This window comes from Octopus sinensis, linkage group LG4 (genome assembly GCF_006345805.1).
Source record: "Octopus sinensis linkage group LG4, ASM634580v1, whole genome shotgun sequence".
Classification (NCBI taxonomy): Eukaryota; Metazoa; Mollusca; class Cephalopoda; order Octopoda; family Octopodidae; genus Octopus; species Octopus sinensis.
Genome location: NC_043000.1, coordinates 110700985 through 110720984, shown reverse-complemented (window position 1 = coordinate 110720984; position 20000 = coordinate 110700985). Strand labels below are relative to the sequence as shown.

At 39.2% G+C, this 20000-nt stretch overlaps 2 long non-coding RNA genes across 2 annotated transcripts in view; one reads left to right on the top strand and one right to left on the bottom strand.

Annotated features, from left to right (window-relative positions):
- The window catches only part of LOC118763273, a 14615-nt gene extending 3864 nt beyond the window's left edge, over positions 1–10751 (top strand). Inside the window, exons 2-3 of the long non-coding RNA XR_004999024.1 lie at positions 8794–8960; positions 10739–10751. This is a non-coding gene — a long non-coding RNA (uncharacterized LOC118763273). The remainder of the gene's footprint in view (positions 1–8793; positions 8961–10738) is intronic.
- Positions 10752–12841: 2090 nt separating this feature from the next.
- Positions 12842–20000, bottom strand: part of LOC118763272 — an 11362-nt gene continuing 4203 nt past the window's right edge. Inside the window, exons 2-3 of the long non-coding RNA XR_004999023.1 lie at positions 17969–17973; positions 12842–12991 (exon numbers count right to left, since the gene is read on the bottom strand). This is a non-coding gene — a long non-coding RNA (uncharacterized LOC118763272). The remainder of the gene's footprint in view (positions 12992–17968; positions 17974–20000) is intronic.

Below are 20000 nucleotides of genomic sequence, written 5' to 3'. Positions count from 1 at the left end.
AATGTGAAGTTTCTGGTCGTGCCCAATCAAATGAAATTACACTCTCTTGTCCTAATCCTTAAAACCATAAAACCATAGGAACTTGATGAGAAATAATATTTTGGCTAACCTAATTATTCCATAACTATTATGTGAGTATCCATTTATATTATATATATATATATATATATATTATATAATATATATATATATATATATATATATATATATATAATTCCATAACTACTAGGTATGTATAAACTTAGATAAATTTAGATATGTTTCGACCAAAGATTGGTCCAGGCCATGTCTAACTTAATAGCACCACATGATAGGATTATTCGAATCCTGTTTAAGTCAAGTTTTGTTCAAGTAGTGAGTTCTTGTTGGGTGAGTTGTATCCAGTTTTGTTCAAGTAGTGAGTTCTTGTTGGGTGAGTTGTATCCAATTATGGGTGGCTTATCTAATATTCTTTGAAGGAATCTATCCAGACTCTGTTTAAAGTTGATGGGATCCTTTTCCTCTTTGATCTCCCTCGGGACAATGTTAAATAGGGCAGGGCCTGTTGAGGAAAAGAAATTATGTTGCAGTGTACATGTATGTTGTGATCTTGAATTGGGCAGGGGACGTATAGCCCGTGGTCCAAGTCTTGGATGAACCTTGAAGCTAATGTTTAGGTCGTTTGGGCAAAGTTGGCGGTATATTTTCCACATCGTACAAATGATGTACCGTTCACGGCGACGCTGGAGGGAGTAAAGTTTCAAGGCTTTAAGGCGATTCCAATAATCGAGAGCAGCCATGCCTTCAATTTGTTTAGTGAGTGCCCTCTGGGGTGACTCAATTCTGGAGATGTTTTGTCTTGTGTGAGGAGACCACAGTGGGCAGCAGTATTCAAGGTGTGGCCGTACAAAGGAGGAAAAAAGTGGTATGATGACACCTTGTTCTCTGGACCGGAAAGTTCTTAAGATCCAGGAACTCATCCTACGAGCTATATCGACCTTCTTGTTGATGTGTGCACTCCAACTGAGATCGTCATCAACAATTACACCCAGGTCTCTGATATTGTTAGAGGCTGTGAGCGGCTCCCCTGAAGGAAGAGAGTATGGTTGTTTTAGTGAGGAATTTCTTCCAAAATGCATCAGCTCAAATTTTCCCTCATTCAGTTGCATTTTGTTTCTGTCTGCCCATTGACTCACAGCATATAGATCAGACTGGAGTTGAGTTTGGTCTGCTTCTTCATTGACGATTTGCTGGAGCTTAGTGTCATCAGCAAATATTTTCACTTTGCAGTAATGTACGACACTGGAAAGGTCGTTTACGTAAATTATGAAGAGTAGCGGACCCAAAACAGTTCCCTGGGGAACACCGCTGGTGACTTTTGCTGGGTTTGAGTGGACTCCATCAACTACAACATGTTGTGTTCTATTCGCCAGGAAATACTTAATCCAGTGTAGAACTTTTCCACGGATTCCAACATTTGCCAATTTTGAGAGTAGGATGTTATGGTCTACCCTGTCAAACGCTTTACTGAAGTCAAGATATATGACGTCAGAGTTCGAACCTGTTCCCAAGGCTTTGAGTACATCTTCAATGTGGTGTAAGAGCTGTGTTAGACAGTCCCTGCCACAGCGAAAGCCATGCTGATTTGCATTTAGGAGTTTGTGGGTCTCCAGGAAGTCAGCTATCCTTGATCTTAACACTCTTTCAAACACTTTAATGATGTGGGAGGTGAGTGTGATTGGGCGATAGTTGACTGCGAGGGATCTGTTTCCCTGTTTGAAAACCGGGATGACCGACTGGGATAGAAACTGTTTCGGTATATAACCTGCGTCTAACGAATTTCTCCAGAGGTTGGTCAGAGGGACTGCAAGTTGGTATCTACATTCCTTCAGGAGACTAGCGGGAAATCTATCAGGGCCTACAGCAGAGTAATGTTTGACCTCATTTATTGCTGCTACGATGTCGGTGGCAGTGAAGGTTATGTCTGAGATTTTGTGTTGGGAGTCAACTTCGTTCGTTTCCCTTACGTCAATATCAGTGGGAACACTAAAGACAGAGCAGTATTGTTTCTGCAGTATTTCTGCCATTTCTTTAGCATCGTGTTGGGGAATGCCGTTATCATCAATCAATGGCCCAATGGGTGAGACAGTGGTTCTATGCTTATTTGCATAAGAATAGAACACTTTTGGGTTCTGTTTGATGTTTTTGATTACCCATTGTTCCTCCACAGCTCTTTGATTTTCAATGGAGGTTTTTATGTTGGTCTGCAGATGAAGTTTTTCCAGCTCTAGTCTTTTCATTGTTGTTGAATGTGGATGTTGTGTGTGGGAATATTTTAATTGGTTGATTTTTTTTGTTGAGTCTTTTGATGCGCCTGATGAGTGTTTGAAGAAATGAGGTACTCAGAAAATCGGATGGTTTATATTTACAGATATTTATTTGTATATTACATTTTTTACATATATATCATATCACTTAGATCATTAGCGCTTTCTCCCATTCTAGTGGGGTGTATGTATGTATGTATTTATGTATATGCATATATATATATATATATATATATATAAACATACATATACATATATATATATATATGCATGTATGTATATACATATATATATATATATAATATATATATATATATATACATATTGTATATATACAAATACATACATATATACCCTTACATATATTTGTATAAGTACATGCATATATATATATGCATGTATATATATATACGTATATATAGATATATGTCTATATATATATATATTTACATATATATGTTTATATACATACATACATACATATATATATATATATATATATATATATATATATATATATATATATATATATATATATATATATATATATTATATATATATATATATATATATACATACATATATATTCCCTTTTGTCTGTAAACACTTTATATTTAAAAAAAAGATTTGTTAGCGCGAATAAAACGTAAATCAATAAAATGTCAGTGGAAGGAAGTATTCAATCAGGGTTGTCACGCATCGATTGTCTGCAGACCACATCAATCATATTCCACAAAGCAACTGATTCACTTTTGTTTCATACCCTTTGATTGTTATCTCTTTTGTTAAGTGAGAAATGGTTGTTTTGAAAGAAAAAAAAAACTATCATAATAATAATATTTACCACAAGAACGTCGGATGAAAGAATCATTACAGAAATGACAAAAGTGTGGAGGTTTACACTGGAATCGGATTAACACACACACACACACACCACACACACACACACACACACACACACACACACACACACACACACACACACACACATACACACACACACATACATATATCATGTAGATATGGTTGTTATAAATCCAAGCTGTATACTCTCGAAGCTCGTCTCCTTATTCCAGTGCTCCAAAATTCTATGTAGATTTTATATTTGCGTGTGAGGCATGCATAAGAGTTGAAATATACTGGAAATAGTTTTAGCAGAGTAATTAGATATCAAAACATGGGACTGGGAAAAACGTTTAGCATTATCTATTCACCATTACGCGTGTTTCATTTACTAATAAGAGTTACAAAGTTGTAGATGTAGAGTAAGCATGTAGGACATTTCGTATAAGAAATTCACCAGGTAGAAGATCAAGCAATAATATCGACCCTAATATTCAGCTGGTACTTCTTTTATCAATCCCGAAAGGTTGAAAGGCAAAATTAGCCTCGGCAGAATTTGAGCTCAGAACGTAAAAAAGCGGAAGAATGGATAGAGAAAATAAGCACAAATCTCAGATCGGGGCAGCTCCAGAAATCAGTGTTGTTAAGGACAGCTAGGATACTCAGGAATGTTCTTTACACCTAAGGTTACCTGTTGTAGCTCGATGTTCGGAATATTTTTGCAACGGTGTAATCTGTTGTGCGAATATGAAATAATAATGATGATGATGATGGACTCTCGCGTGGAAGACGACTTCCGTGTGTTCATGTCTTGGCGAACGACCTGCATAAATGATTCGTTTATAGTGATCACTTAAGCTCACTCGCTCCTTCATCAAATCGACGTTGCCTGGACAGGTGCACAGGTGTACCACACGTCAGGTGTCCAAGTGATCACAGAGCAATGCCAGATGAAGTGTTTCGTTCAAGAACACAACGCACCGCTCCGTCTAGGAATTGATACCACGATCTCATGAGTGTGAGTGCAACGCCTTAACCACAAGGCCATGCGTCTTCACAATATTATAACAAAAGTTTCTAATTTTGCCACAAGGCCAGCAATTTTGGGGGAAGGTACTTATTTTATCGATCGCGAAAGGATGAAAGGCAAAGTCGACCTTAGCGCAATTTGAACTCAGAACGTAGCGACAGGCGAAATACCGCTAAGCATTTCGTCCAGCACGTTAACGATTCTGCCAGCTCACCGCCTTATTATTATTATTATTATTATTATTATTATTATTATTATTATATTATTATTATTATATTATTATTATTATTAATAATAATAATAATAATAATAATAATAATAATAATATCTTGAGAAGTACATAGAGCAAATAGAGGCTGCAATAAGGGTGGAGCACTTGCAGAAAACAGCACTGCTTGGAACCGCTCGAATACTCCAGAAGGTGCTCGAAAAATAAGAGGTGTTACCTTAAGTTCACTGGTAATGAACAGCTGACACCGTAGTACATCTCCAGCGTTAGAAGCTGTGCAAAGGCAATAATAATAATAATAATTTCTTCTATAGATACAAGGCCTGAAATTTTGGGGTAGGGGGTAAGTGAATTTTATCGATCCCAGGACTCAGCTGGTACTTATTTTGTCGACCCTTGAAAAGATGAAAAGGCAAAATCGACTTGGGCGGAATTTGAACTCAGAACGTGTAGACAGGCGAAATGCCGCTAAGCACTTTGCCCGCCGTGCTAACGGTTCCGCCAACTCACCACCTTAATCATGGAATGATAATGATGCTATTGGAGGATCTAATAACTTCGGAATTGTGTAACAGCATCAGAATCGGTGCTGATTGTGATGTTGGTGCTGGTAGTCATAATTATGGTGGCGGCGTTGGCAGTGATGGCGGTGGTTATCGTAGCGACGGTGAGAATAGGCATTGGATAAAAACCTAATGATAACGGTAGTGAGGTCACCGAAATTTGGTGGCAGCAGCAATGAGGATTAATAAGTCTATAATTCTTTAAATAATTGAGCTATCCAATAAAAGAGAGACTGTCAATGCCAGTCAAAGCATTGAGGGAGGGGTGGAAGTAAAATGAATAAAAAAAAGGTGGAAAAAGAAGAAAAACACTGTAAATTTAATTTTGGTTTTAGAGTTCGTTTAAATACGGAAAAGATTAAGTAGAAAGTTCTAGAAAGTTCTAAAGAAGAGATTTGGGGTTAAACTTCAACCGCAAATTGTTACTAATCTCCGCATGTGTCAATCGCAGCTTCATGTATAATATATCACGCAATCGGCCAGATTATTGGATGTTGTTGTACATCGCTGGTCACAATGCGCTTTGTTTCGTTTTAACCTTGGAAAGACTAACAGCAGACTAACATTCCCTCTGATCGAAAGGCTAGTTTGTTGCAAGGTTACAGATGTACGACTGAGTGGACGAAAGGAACGTGAAATGAAGTGTTTTGCTCAAGAACATAATGCGCAGCTGGTCTGAAAATCGAAACCACGACTGTGAGCGCAACACGCTTAACCACTAGCCCACGAACCTTCACATAATATAATATAAATTAGATAGATAGATAGATAGATAGATAGATAGATAGATAGATAGATAGATAGATAGATAGATAGATAGATAGATAGATAGATAGATAGATAGATAGATTGATTGATTGATGCATACATACATAATACATACATACACACATACATGCATGCATACACCGTAATCAACTTTACTGTACAAAGTTCCTTGAAATATTCGTATCGAGTTTTGAGACACAGCCTTGTCTTTTTCGTTGCAGGGACCTTTTGAGTAGCCATTTGATATCCTAGAACCAAAGATGCTGCCGTTCATGGGTTACGTTATAAAATTAAATCTCTCTATATATATAAAGCTGAAGTTGTCCGTGTATGGCAGGTTTGGTAGCCTTCAACTAACAGTATCTCCTCCGAGACCCTGTGGCGCAAGTTGACCAAAATTGAGAGTATGATAGAAGAAGGCTTGCTCTTCCTTCCGTAGAAGAAAAAATTCAAATCGGACCATGTTAACACCAAAAATTATTTACATCAAAAAGGTGCTTTTTTTCTATGAAAATCCCTATTTTTTACGATTTTTTGACTGCTGTGTCGCCATTTTTCGGTGTATTTCAACCAGAAAAATCTTCATTTACAGAGAATAACAAGCTACATAATGCAAAAGTTTTACTTTTCAAAATTTCCAATTCTAAAGGGTCGAAAGAAACCTGAGCAACGCCGGGCAATACTGCTAGTAATTATCTAAATATATAACATAAATATCAGTAGACCAGGAGTTCCGAACTTTCATTCTACTTAATCGAATTCTTGCGATAAACAACAGCAACGATAGTAACAACAATACCAACAAGAACAACAAGATGATAGCAACAGGAAAGCAACAACAGCAACAGGTAGAACAACAACAACAACAACACAAATAACAACAACAATAACCACAACTACAACATATTTCTGTAATAACTTATGCAACCTCGACCTAAAATATTGGGGACTTTCTGAATAATCTCTCAGTCAAAGCTACAATTCGCATTAATTATTCAGTCAAGAAATTTTTCTATATGTCTTCCGAGCCGTACCATTATTATTATTATTATTCATGAAATATCTAATGTCTGCAAGCAGCAAGGAACCAGAGTTGGATGTGGAAGTATTTAGTGCCATGATGTAGCCTCAGGTCTTATATCCAATCAAAAATGGCCCAACTCATTCAAATTATCCCAATGTTCACAACTTACTGATTCTATGCAAGTCGACATGTTGTCTCATTTCCTACAAAATTCAAATCACTTTCTGCTTCCACTTTCACTTTCACTTTCACTTTCGCAGCAAACCAACTTCGCAAAGTCCACAACAACGCCATTTTTCTCACCAACGTTTTCTTCTTCCTTTTTATCACCGTCTTCTCTCTTTCTTCTTCGTCTTCTTTGTTATCGCCGACTTCTATCTATATTTCTTTTTTCTTCATCTTCGTCATCATCATCGATATCGTCGTCGTCGTCGCCATCGTCATCTGCATCATCATCATCATCGACAACACTTACCACCATCACTACCATTACCAGTCGTACCATTAGTACCATTATCACCACCACTACCACCACCACCATCATCATCATCCTCATCACCACAATCACCATCATCACTACCACCATCGTTATCAATATCAGAATTAGCATCACCACCACTACAGCTGCCATTATCTTCCCCCGACACTACCAACACAACTGCCCCCACCACCCGTACCACCACCACCAATATCATACGCTGGCGTTGACGTCATTATCTTTTCCTCCACGTCGTCGTCGTCCTCCCCCACTCTCTTCTTCATCCCCTCCTCCTCTTCCACCATCATCTGCTGCTTTTTCTTTTCACTGATTTCTTTAATTCTGTTAATATTTATTCTCCTCTTGCCCCACCCCTTAATTCCCCCCCCCTTCAAACGCACCGTTTCTACTTCTTTATTTTCCCTACATTTTTATCACATTCATCCTCCCCCTTCTCTCTCTCTCCCTCTCATATATATGCAAATGACTAGATACATGTGTATATCTATATGCTATATTATTTATATACATACATGCGTGGCTGTGTGGTATAAAGCTTTCTTCCCAACCACACGCATCTGGGTTCAGTTCCACTGCGTGACACCTCGGACAAGTATCTTCTACTGTAGCCTAGGGCTGACCAAAACCTTCTGAGTGGATCTTGTAGACGAAAACCGAAAGAAGCCCGTCGTATATATGTTTGTGTGTGTGTGTATGCGTGCGTGTGTGTATGTCTGCGTTTGCCCCCCCCCCCCACCCACCCACCCACCCACCATCGCTTGACAACGGACGCTGGTGTGTTTACGTCCCCGATGTGAAAAGGAAGAGTGCGAAAAAAGGAGAGAAAGAAAGGAAAGCTGACCACGGGTCACATGACAGCAGTGGGCAGAGGAGAAAGAGAGCAAGAGAGAGGAGTGAAGGTGGAGAAGGAGAAAGGAGAAAAGCTAAGAATACATTTCGGACCTTGTGCCTGTAGTAGAAAAGGATCGTCAACGCAAAATGCTTGGCGGCGTTTCTTCCGGCTCTTTACGTTCTGAGTTCAAATACTACCGAGGTCACCTTTGCCTTTCATCCCTTCGGAGTTGGTAAAATAAAGGACCAGTTAAGTACTGAGATCGATGTAATAGAATTGTCGCCTTCTTTCAAAATTACTGGCCTTCAATCCTGCAACGGACCGGGTTCCCGTTCAGGGGGTAATGTTCTGATCTCAGTCATTTCTACGCCATGGCAACCGAGTTACCAGCCTTTAGAGTTGCAGGGCTCAAGAAAAATAAACGCAAAATTATATTATAATCATGTGACACATTCCTTTAGGTAGGGAAATCTAGGGCTATGTAGATAATAAGGGAAACCCTGCGGGAAAATAATCTTTTAGCAGTGGCTTCGTGAATATATGGTGTTGGTAAAGACAAAATTTCCAAAAGCATCTTCGAAGAGTTTGATAACAATGCTTACACTACCAAACCTCTCAAAGACAATTTTTGGAGTTCTTTAATCTTGATGACTTTTTGAAAGATAAGGAATAAGACTAATAGTGATTTTATTTTTATAGGGTTTCCCTGGAACTCGGAATGCATTTCAAAGGATTTCCAGCAGCAACAATTTTGGAATATACCTACATACATACCCTAGGGGATATTATATTGTAACGTATGTAATGATGAGCGGGATATTTCGCCTTTTTATCTTGCTGGTCACCGGGTTCATGAGGGAGCCCTGGTATAAACCACACTAGTTTATATGAATGCAAAGGTATCTGTATTTCATTTAATTATTTAAGCGAATTTAATATTCAGTTCAAAGTGTTGACCAAGGTGACCACTCCTGGTTCGAAAAGAAGCCGTAATCTGAATAAACTTTGGAATCAAAGGCTCCGTAAAAATCGATTTGTATTCGTGCTTATTTTATGAACCTCGAAAGGATGAAAGGCGAAGTCGACCTCGGAGGAATTCGAACTCAGAACGTAAAGCTGGAAGAGATACCGCTAAGCATTTAATCCGGGATGCTAACGATTCTTATTTCTTTATTGCCCACAAAGGGCTAAACACAGAGGGGACAAACAAGGACAGACAAAGGGATTAAGTCGATTACATCGACTCCAGTGCATAACTGGTACATAATTTATCGACCCCGAAAGGATGAAGGGCAAAGTCGACCTCGGCGGAATTTGAACTCAGAACATAAAGGCAGACGAAATACGGCTACGCATTTCGCCCAGCGTGCTAACGATTCAGCCAGTTCGCCACCTCCTTAACTGAGTATTAACAATATCTAACCGGCCGTGACTTGTTTATGCTTTATTTTCTTATGAATAAAATAAAAGAATTTATCTCCACTTAGATTTTCATTTCTCTAACTTACCGATCGTTTAGGCCGCCATTTCTCTCCGACTTCAGGAACTCGTTGACACATCAAAGCTTTAATCTCAGAATAATACTTTTGTTTTTTTTTTGTTTTATTCTTTGTTTTGTATTCGTATTGTTTTTATTGATTTATTTTGATTACTCGGAAGACAAATAGTTACTGTTAAAGATCAATCAAATGAACCATTATTATTCATATTTATTATCATGTTCAGATGGTCGGGGAGGGGGTAATTGAGAGAAATGTCGGAGCATCGAACAAAATGTCTTATCGTATTTTGTTTCACCTTTCCTTATACTGGGTTCAAATCCTAAGCGATATTTTCTGTCTGTTATCGTCCACCACGGCTGAAAGCTTTAGTACCAGTAATGCAACATTTGAAGAAATGGTGCAATAGTCTGCGCTTAGCATCCACATATGTGCAGAATTCGTTATATGTATAGGTGCAGGCGTGGGTTTGCGGTCAAGAAGGTCGCTTTACAACCACGTCGTTTTAGGTCCAGTTTTATAACGCAGCAATTTGGACAAGTGTCTTCTAGTATAACCCCTAGTTTTGTATATGAATTTAATTGAAGGAAACTGTGTGGAAACTCTGCGCATATATATGTGTGTGTGTGTATGGTTATTCCTCCACCAATTGACAGCCTGTGTTGGTTTGCTTACGTCCCCACAACTTAGTTGTTTCGGTAAACAGAATGATGAGATTAAAAACGAAGCACTGGAGACAATTTGTTCAACTAAGCCCCTCAATGCTGTGCCCCAGCATGGCTGCAGTCTAGTGATTGAAACAAGTACAAGAAAGATACTCATTGAAAAACTGAAACACGTATTTGCCTATCTACCTATCCATCCAGCTGTCTATCCGTCCATCTATCTACCTCTCCCTCTCTCTCTCTATATATATATATGTATATATATATACTAGCAGTATCGACCGGCGTTGCTCGGGTTTGTAAGGGCAATAACTATATAAGCATTTTTAGAGAGTTACTTCCCTTATAGATGCCAATTTGGGCTTTCTTAGCCATTTCTGTTTTGGTGTCTTCAAGCCATGAAGTCGTTGTTCTAAAAGAACGCTGGTCTCCTTGACAACGCTTTACGACGTTGATTTCCTTACACTCCCTTCCCCACAGCTTCACGAGGGAGGGAAGAAGGGGAAGAAGCAAACAGGTGCAGGTGTGACCATGGACGCCAACTCCGCCGCCATCGACACACGAAAAATTATGCATTAAAATGGAATAAAAAATGATGTTAAATTATTTTTAAAATTGTAGACTCATTGTAGACGCGCGCTAATACTCAGACGGGCTCGATATGAATCACGACTATAAGATACCCGAATTTGGTTAAACTGCACCGCAAAATGTGGGAGTAGTTAGGAATCTAAATCGAAGGGAACAGACACTCACACAACTACAGTTTTATATATATAGATATATATATATATACAGTTCAAATTTACAGAAAACAAAAGACGAAGACAGGTGAAGGAACAAGAGGGAAGAATGGAAAAGTCGTTGACGTTTCGACTTTATGCTCTTCGACAGAAAGGATTGAGAGGGAAAAACACAGACAGAGAAAAAAATATGTGAGGATTAACGGTTCGACATGATGATTTTTGAGGCGGTGGTGGAGGTGGAGGACGAAGGATTTGGGATTAGGAATGCTGGAAAGAGGAATAAGAGAAAGAAGATAAAAAAAGATAAAAAGGAGACAAAATGGCAAAGTTATTAATGCACGAAGTTCAAAAGTCGTGGTGGATTAATGCGATATATTTCGACGAAAGAATCCAGTAAGATCCATGGAAATAGAGTCTGGAAAAGTGCGAAGATAATAGTTCAAATTCTGCCGAGGCCGACTTTTTCTTTCATCTTTTCTGGGTACCAGTTGAGCACTGGGGTCAATGTAATCGACCAAACCCCTGTCCCAAAATTTCAGACCTGTGCCAAAATGTGAAGCCATTATTACTATGAGTTCTTTCAATTTTGTTTCCATTTTTTGCTGAGAGTCTTTCCGACTCCTGGTAGAAAGCAAATCACTCTATTTATTGTTGTTGCTGCTGTTGTTGTTGTACAATTATGCGTTTAGTCTCTTCACAAAAATGTCCACAATCGCAAAGAAAACGAGGATGTTTAGATAAATAAATAAACTTAAATATGTCTTCCATTTTCAAAAGTTAATAACTACTTTCTCTGTGGAAGGAGAATTTATGATATATTTTTGCTTTGACTGAGCCATAATTCTTAACTTAAAAATATCAATACGGATAAAGAAGTATATTTAACACCATAAAATTATACATTAAAAGCATTAAGTGATTCCGCAGCAGAAGCAAACTTAATCTGTCTTGAGTATTTAATGTGCTAGAAACAGCAGAAACTAATGCAAAACTGTCTTGTAATTCCTTTTACCAAACATAAACAAAGATATCACCAAATACATTTCCCATCTGGATAAAACTTGGAACCAGAGATTTGAAAAGCAACCAAATCTACAATAACAACGGTATCAATAATAATAATAATTATTATTATACTTTTCTTTCATTTTGCTATCAGGACCCATTCATACATAGAACGAGCGGCTATGAAAATATCTCAGAATGGCGTGTGGTGATGTACTTACAATAATCATATAAAAAAACCAAGGGTGGAGCAGTTATACAAAATTGTGGGTCACTTGAGACTTGTTAATAAATATGAGATTGGTTGGTCCCATCTTAGGGGTTGCAATGAGCTTGAAAGGACAAAGTCCTCTCGGTAGATACTGTGTTACACATCGTTTCTTGGTTTCCATCAGCATCCTGTCTTCTGCACTCTTCACATAATCGGAACCCGCCTCTTCATAAATCTGCATTTGATATGCATATGTGTGTGTGTTTGTTACCCACCACCACGTGACAACCGGTGTTGGTGTGTTTACATCCCCTACAACTAGCGATAGAATAAGTACCAGGCTTTAAAAAAAGTACCGGGGTCGAATCATTCAACTAAAAATTCTTCAAGGCATGGCCGCAGTCTAATGGCTGAAACAGGTAAAAGATGAAAAAATAAATATATATATATATATATATATATATATTATATATATATATATGTGTGTGATGGCCCCCTCCCTCTGCTAGACGACGTATGAGGGATCAGCAATTTCCTACCGAACAACCACACTGACGATTTGTCTCTAGGGGTCAAATGTTTGTGTAGACATAAACTCACTCCCTCCAATCAAATCGACATTACCTGCACAGGTGCGACAGGTGCCACATGTCAGATGTCGAAATGATCGCAGAGCAACGAGAAAGAAAGTGCTTTGCTCAAAAACAGAACGTAACACCCGGTCTGGGAATCGAACCCACAATCTCGTAATCGTGAATGCAACACACTAAGCTATGCTCCATCACTATATATAAATATCACTATATCACTATATCCAGCCAACGTCAAGTCTATCAGTGCTGCTACTATTTTCTTAATGAGATTTACTCGTCAGAAGTTCCATCCGTCACCAGGATCATAGTTGCATCAAAGGCGGCGAGCTGGCAGAAACGTCAGCACGCCGGGCAAAATGCTTAGCCGGGCAAAATCCTTATTCTTACCGACGAGAATTATATCTTGTTGACTTCATAAGAATATATAAACCTTCGAGAGAACATGAAATGATTCTATTGCGGAAGATTGGATCTCGAGGCACATAAAGCCACAAGTAATTATTTTATTTTGAGTAGTAGTAGTAGTAGTAGTAGTAGTAGTAGTAGTAGTAGTAGTTGTTGTAGTAGAAGCAGCAGCAGCTAACAGCAGTAGAAAGAATTATTACCACTCTTATTATTGTTATTATGAAGTGGGTGAGCTGACAGATTCGTTAGCACGCCTGGCGAAATGCGTAGCGGTATTTCATCTGCCGTTACGTTGTGAGTTCAAATTCCGCCGAGGTCGACTTTGCCTTTCATCCTTTCGGGGTCGATTAAATAAGTACCAGTTACGCACTGGGGTCGATGTAATCGGCTAAATCCGTTTGTCTGTCCTTGTTTGCCCCCTCTGTGTTTAGCCCCTTGTGGGTAGTAAAGAAATAGGATCATAGTTGCATCACGTGGAAGAGTCCACACGATCAGCAAATAATTAGCAGAGTATATTACAGCAATGGACGCCCACACACTTATCGCGCTTTACATTCTACAGTCAACTGATGTTCATATTTAGAAACTGTGTAGATACTAAGAGGCTGGGAATTAAGTGGAGGTTTCATTTATCAAAGCTGCCGAAACTTCTGGAGAAAGTAACAAACACTAAAGAAAAGAAATAGAAAATTATACTAAGTGAAATGCCGTGTCATAAAAATTGTCAATTGTTATAAAGTGTATTTTAGGTTAAAAGAGGTGTGTGTTTGGGATGTGGGGGGAGGAATAGCTGAAATTGCATAATGTCATACATATGGTGTATTAAAAGGACATTTCGCCTGTCGAGTGGAAGTGTTGTCAAACAGGAGCAACCATAAAAACTGACGATGCCTTGCGTCAGCTAATTGTAAGACAAATAATAAAACAGTGGAATCTGAGTTGCGGGGGAACCGGGCGTGACCAGGTTGCAGTTGGTGTGACGAAAAGTTCGATGTCAAATAATAAATTCTGAAGTGAAGTTAATAGTGTCTGTGTGTTTAGTTGGTTAATAAGTGTCTTCTTCGCTGTAATTGTTTTAGTTTCAATGCACTGTCTCAGATCAGGTCACTTGCCAGGCAAGTACACCACTCAAGTAATTATTTTATTTTGAGTAGTAGTAGTAGTAGTAGTAGTAGTAGTAGTAGTAGTAGTAGTAGTAGTAGTAGTAGTAGTAGTAGTAGAAGCAGCAGCAGCTAACAGCAGTAGAAAGAATTATTACCACTTTTATTATTGTTATTATGAAGTGGGTGAGCTGACAGATTCGTTAGCACGCCGGGCGAAATGCGTAGCGGTATTTCATCTGCCGTTACGTTGTGAGTTCAAATTCCGCCGAGGTCGACTTTGCCTTTCATCCTTTCGGGGTCGATAAATTAAGTACCAGTTACGCACTGGAGTCGATGTAATCGACTTAATCCGTTTGTCTGTCCTTGTTTGCCCTCTCTGTGTTTAGCCCCTTGTGGGTAGTAAAGAAATAGGTATTTCGTCTGTCATTACATTCTGAGTTCAAAATCCGCAAAGGTCGACATCGCCTTTCATCCTTTTGGGAGTTGATCATTTAAGTACCAGCGAAACACTGGGGTCGATGCAATCGACCGGTTCCCTCCCCCAAAATTTCAGGCCTTGTGTCTTTAGTAGAAAAAGATTATTATTATTATTATCATTACAGGCGGTGAGCTGGCAGAATAGCTTAGCGACATTTCGTCCGTCATTACGTTTTGAGTTTATATTCGGAATGCTGCCTGTGGAACTCGAAGCCACATCTATCGTTATACCAGGCGTTCTGCCAGGCGTTCTACCACTGGACCAAAGGAATCTTACGAATTTCTCAGTCCATTTAAAATCCTTATTCTTACCGGCGAGAATTATATTTTGTTGACCTCATAAGAATATATAAACTTTCGAGAGAACATGAAATGATTCTATTGCGGAAGATTGGATCTCGAGGCACATAAAGCCACAAATGATGACATGTAAATATTGGGTTGAGAAATCTCTTTTGATTCCATGTCCCAGGGCCCCAATAATTGCAGGTATAAACGTGAACTTGTAATCTGGCTAGAGTAAGTGCAGATTTCTCAAGAGTTCAGCATAGGTGTTCTCTTTTTCTCTGATCTTCAGCTTTATGTTAACATCCGCTGAGCAGCTAATTTCCGCAACTGTGCACAGTTTCTTTTCCTCATCCTAAATCATTATATCAGGTCCGTTGTCATTTCATTTATGTATATATGTGTGTGTGCGTGCGTGCATGTGTGTGTGGTGTGTGTGTGTGTGTGTGTGTGTGTGGTGTGTGTGTGTGTGTGTACATACGTACATACATCGCGGCAAGAAACTCAAAAATGAGCAGAAATATTAAATTCCTTCTTTCACCAAAAAGCCAACCGCAAAAGAATGGGCAATGAAAAGGTGATAATATTGATGGTGCCCCAGCATGTCCACCGCCTTGGGGCTGAAAAGCATAAAATAATACACACACACACACACACACACAGATATTCCTCATTTGGCAAATAGTTCACAGATGCAACAGTATCGTTTCTCTAACGTCTCTGTATTGAAATCCTAAGTACAGCTATAAAGTAATCCATCTGGGTTTATGCCCTACTTTTTTCACAAGGGAGGATGTCTCGTAGTCTTTATTTATTAGTATATGTTGAAAGAAAGAGCAGTCAGTATTTTGCCATTCTATCACCCTCTGCCTATAACTCCGTGGCCCAGTTCTAAACGTGGCCGACATAGCATAACAAATAGAGTGACACCAATTCAGATTTTGGGAGGTCATCACTTCCGGCCTGTTTATCAAATATGAACAATGCCCGGACGACGACATTCAATACAGTACTCTCTTATGTATATAAATAAAGACACGCGCACATGTACTCACGCACGCACACACACACATACACGCGCGCGCATACACACACACACAACACACACACATATATATATATATATACAGTCGCCATGATAGATCGGTAGCCACTACACACATTTTTTTCTCTCCTTGTTTCTCTCCTTGTCTTTCTGTGTCACTTTCTGTGGAAGAGCGTAGGCTCGAAACGTAAAAGACTTTTTCAATTTCCTGAGCGTTATACTAATACATCTGTTTGTTTCGTACACCACCTGTCTTCGTCTTTTTTTTTTCGTGAACTCTCCCCCTATATATACACATGTGTGTGTGTGTGTGTGTGTGTGTGTGTGTGGTGTGTGTGCGCGCGTGTGTGTGTGAAGACGTGTGGCCTAGTCGTTAGGGTGTTGGACTCACGATAGCTGTGTTATATTCGAGAGCAAAGCGCTTAATTTTTTTCCCGTTGCTCCATTCCACTAAACTGTAAATGGGTCGCCCTGCAACGGACCAGATTTCCGATCAGGGGGAATGATGACCTACCCGTCTATACAGCAAGGTTGCATCATTTAGGAGCTAAAACGATGCAAAACGCGTTGTGACCAGCGATGTATATGAACATCCGATAGCCTGATGGATCATGTTTTATATATATATATATATATATATATATATATATATGTGTGTGTGTGTGGTGTGTGTGTGTGTGTATAAACAACTTATAAACAAGGGCTAAAGAAAATTATTTCTATGCCAATATGCTGATAACAGACTTTTCAATCGTCAATTTCCACATACTATTTACTCGCTACAGAAAACACGTAGAGCTGAAATCGGGGAAAGCTGGCCAACAGAATTTTTTAAAAAGTTCGTTATTTCTATATTGAATCAATTTCGGAATTAATCTCATAATAGATTTTTTTCCTCTGGTGGTGGTGGTGGTGGTGATCGGCGTCGTTGCCGTCGTCGTGGCAGAGTTGTCCGTAGTAGTAGTAGTCGTTGACTGTGAAGCTGTCGTCTGGGTTCTTCCAATTATTCGTGTGTCGGTGGCAGAGTTGGCGTCCGTGCTCACACCTGAACCTGTGTTTCCCTCCCCTCCTTCCCTCCTTCATGAAGCTGTGGGGAAGGCAGGGTAGGGAAATCAACGTCTTTAGCGTTGTCAAGGAGGCCAGCGTTCTTTGCAACAACGACTTCATGGTTGAAGTCGCCATCGTCGGAAACAGAAATGGCTTGGAAAGCCCGAAAATAAATTTACAAAATCGGGAAACACGCCACATAGAGCAGGTTTCCCGGGCAAAGAATTTGCACAACATAAAAATTTTTTTTTTAATTTTAAATTTTATATTATATATATATATATATATATATATATTATATATATATATTATTATATATATATATATTATATATTATATTTATTTCTTGATTTTACGTTTTGGTTTATGTCTATCACTGTTTGAGTTGCCTAATAGTGGTTTTATCTCGAATTTAATTTATATTTATGCTGTGAAATTTGATTTAATCCTAAGTTTAATTTTTCCCTGTAAGTTTGGATATACTCCCTAATATTATTATTATATATATATCAAGTAGGTACTGTAAATTTAGGGTGAATACTTGATAAGTCTAGGCACCTGTATACGCCGAATAGTGGCAGAGGTGAAAGCCATGAAGTCGTCGGCTGAAAGGAACGCAGGTCTCCTTGACAACGCTTACGACGTTAATTTCCCTACCCTGCCTTCCCCACAGCTTCATGAAGGAGGGAAGGAGGGGGAGAAGCAACACAGGTGCAGGTGTGAGCACGGACGCCAACTCCGCCACCGACACACGAATAATTGGAAGAACCCAGACGACAGCTTCACATTCAACCACTACTACGGACAACTCTGCCACAAACATCACCACCACCACCACCAACAACAACAACAACAACAACAACAAAACTGTCGGTCATGATTTTATTTGATATATACCCTGTTTTTGATTTTATTTGATATATATATATATATATATATAATATATATATATATATATAATATATTAATAAATAAAATAAAACATATGCATATATATAAACATATATATACGTACCTACCTCTACATGTACATATACACGCATATATGAGTACAGGACACCAAAAAGGACGTCGAACACAATGGAAAACGAAAACATAGACACAAACCAAAGGAACTGGACATTTATTAAAAACAGCAAAAAAAAATAGAATACAGGACAATTAACACAAGGAAAAACCCCTTCTTCAGTCGCTAAAGCTTTCATCTACTCTACGTTTCGAAGGATAAAAGCGAGATGTATCTTCGACAATACACCTGTATTATATAACTGTACATTCAAGATCCATCTATATTATATTCTCAAAGCAGATTTTGAAAGACTGTTCCACTCATAAAAACAACAAAAAGACCGGACAGAATCCTATGGAACACAGAACGGAGAACTGGAATTTTACTAGGGCTGACAATGCCATGGGAAGAGGACATCGCTAATGCATAGCAATGGAAGGAGAAAAGGTACGAAAAATTAATCGAAGAGTGCAGAAAACAGGGATGGACTGTCGAGTATTACCACTTAGCAGCGGGGGCTGGGGGCTTCATTGAAAGGAAAATGACGACGTTATTTAAAAGGTTTTCATTTTCGTGCTCAGAGCTGAGAAAAGTCATAAAGACGACACAGGAGGCAGTCGAAAAGCCGGCTTCTATATATGGCTGAAGCGAGAAGACCTAAAAGGGCTTGAAAGCCACGATATGCCTACTGGGAAATAGCTAGGTGAGGCTGGGTGGCACTTAAGTAGCATTGTTGATTAACAGGTGGGCCAAGGGAGCGATCTCGTTCATAGCGGGCTCTCCTCGTGGTTCGAAGGCTTGTTCTACCAAACAGCTGGTCGGCTCTGGCTGCTGAAACTGAAACTAACACGACGCTCTTTGAAGGCAGATTTAGAGAGGGCGCGGGCCAAAACTACACGCCCTTTCCCTCCATTGGTCAGTTGAAGCTTAGACAGTGTCACGTGGTAGTTACCTGGTGCTGGCTCCTTGAGCCTACCGGTGAGTATATAAAGGGAAATTTGGCAGAATGGTCAGTTGTCAGCTGACACTCGTTGACACTGCATCAAAGAAACCAAAGAACAGAAGAAAAAGGAGAAAGAAGAAACACACTCAACACCAGAGATGAAGACATCTCCGAAAGGGGGGAGGTAGCAGCCACGTCGAAAACGGTAGAGGGGCCGAAACCGGACGTGGTTCCTCCTGATGATGTTTTTAGCCACTGGATCCTACAAAAGAGTTGTTGAGGCAGCGAACCAAGAAACGCAGTTAGAATTCCTCCTCCGCATCTAACAGTTCTCAATATACATGTCCTCTATAATTGCACACTTTATATCCATCTACGCTATAAAGCCTTACTGAAACTACCCCTCACAGTTCTACAGTTTATATACACATCTATACTGGTACAGTCTATATAATTCTCTATTATATAACCAGAGTTCCAGTGCCTCTAACACTCTCTCTCTCTCTCTCTCTACACACACACACACACACAATCCTCTACACCTCTGTCAGTACGCTTCTATTGATTTCTTCCTGCTATTGTCATATCACCATTCAAAGATTCCTCCCTTGTCGTATTGTTATCGTTTCTCGTTAGTTGAAAGACATCAAAGCTCCTTCACGTCCCCACCGATATGCACGTCACGTGACACTGTTCTTCGAAAGCTGAAATGACGCTCTTACTACCACAACCGCCGTCGCTGTCGCCACCATGTTGTTTTTTCGGGACACATCTTTCTTCTTCTTCTTCTTCTTCTTCTTCTTCTTCTTCTTCTTCTTCTTCTTCTTCTTCTTCTTCTTCTTCTCTTCTTCTTCTTTTCTTCTTCTTCTTCTT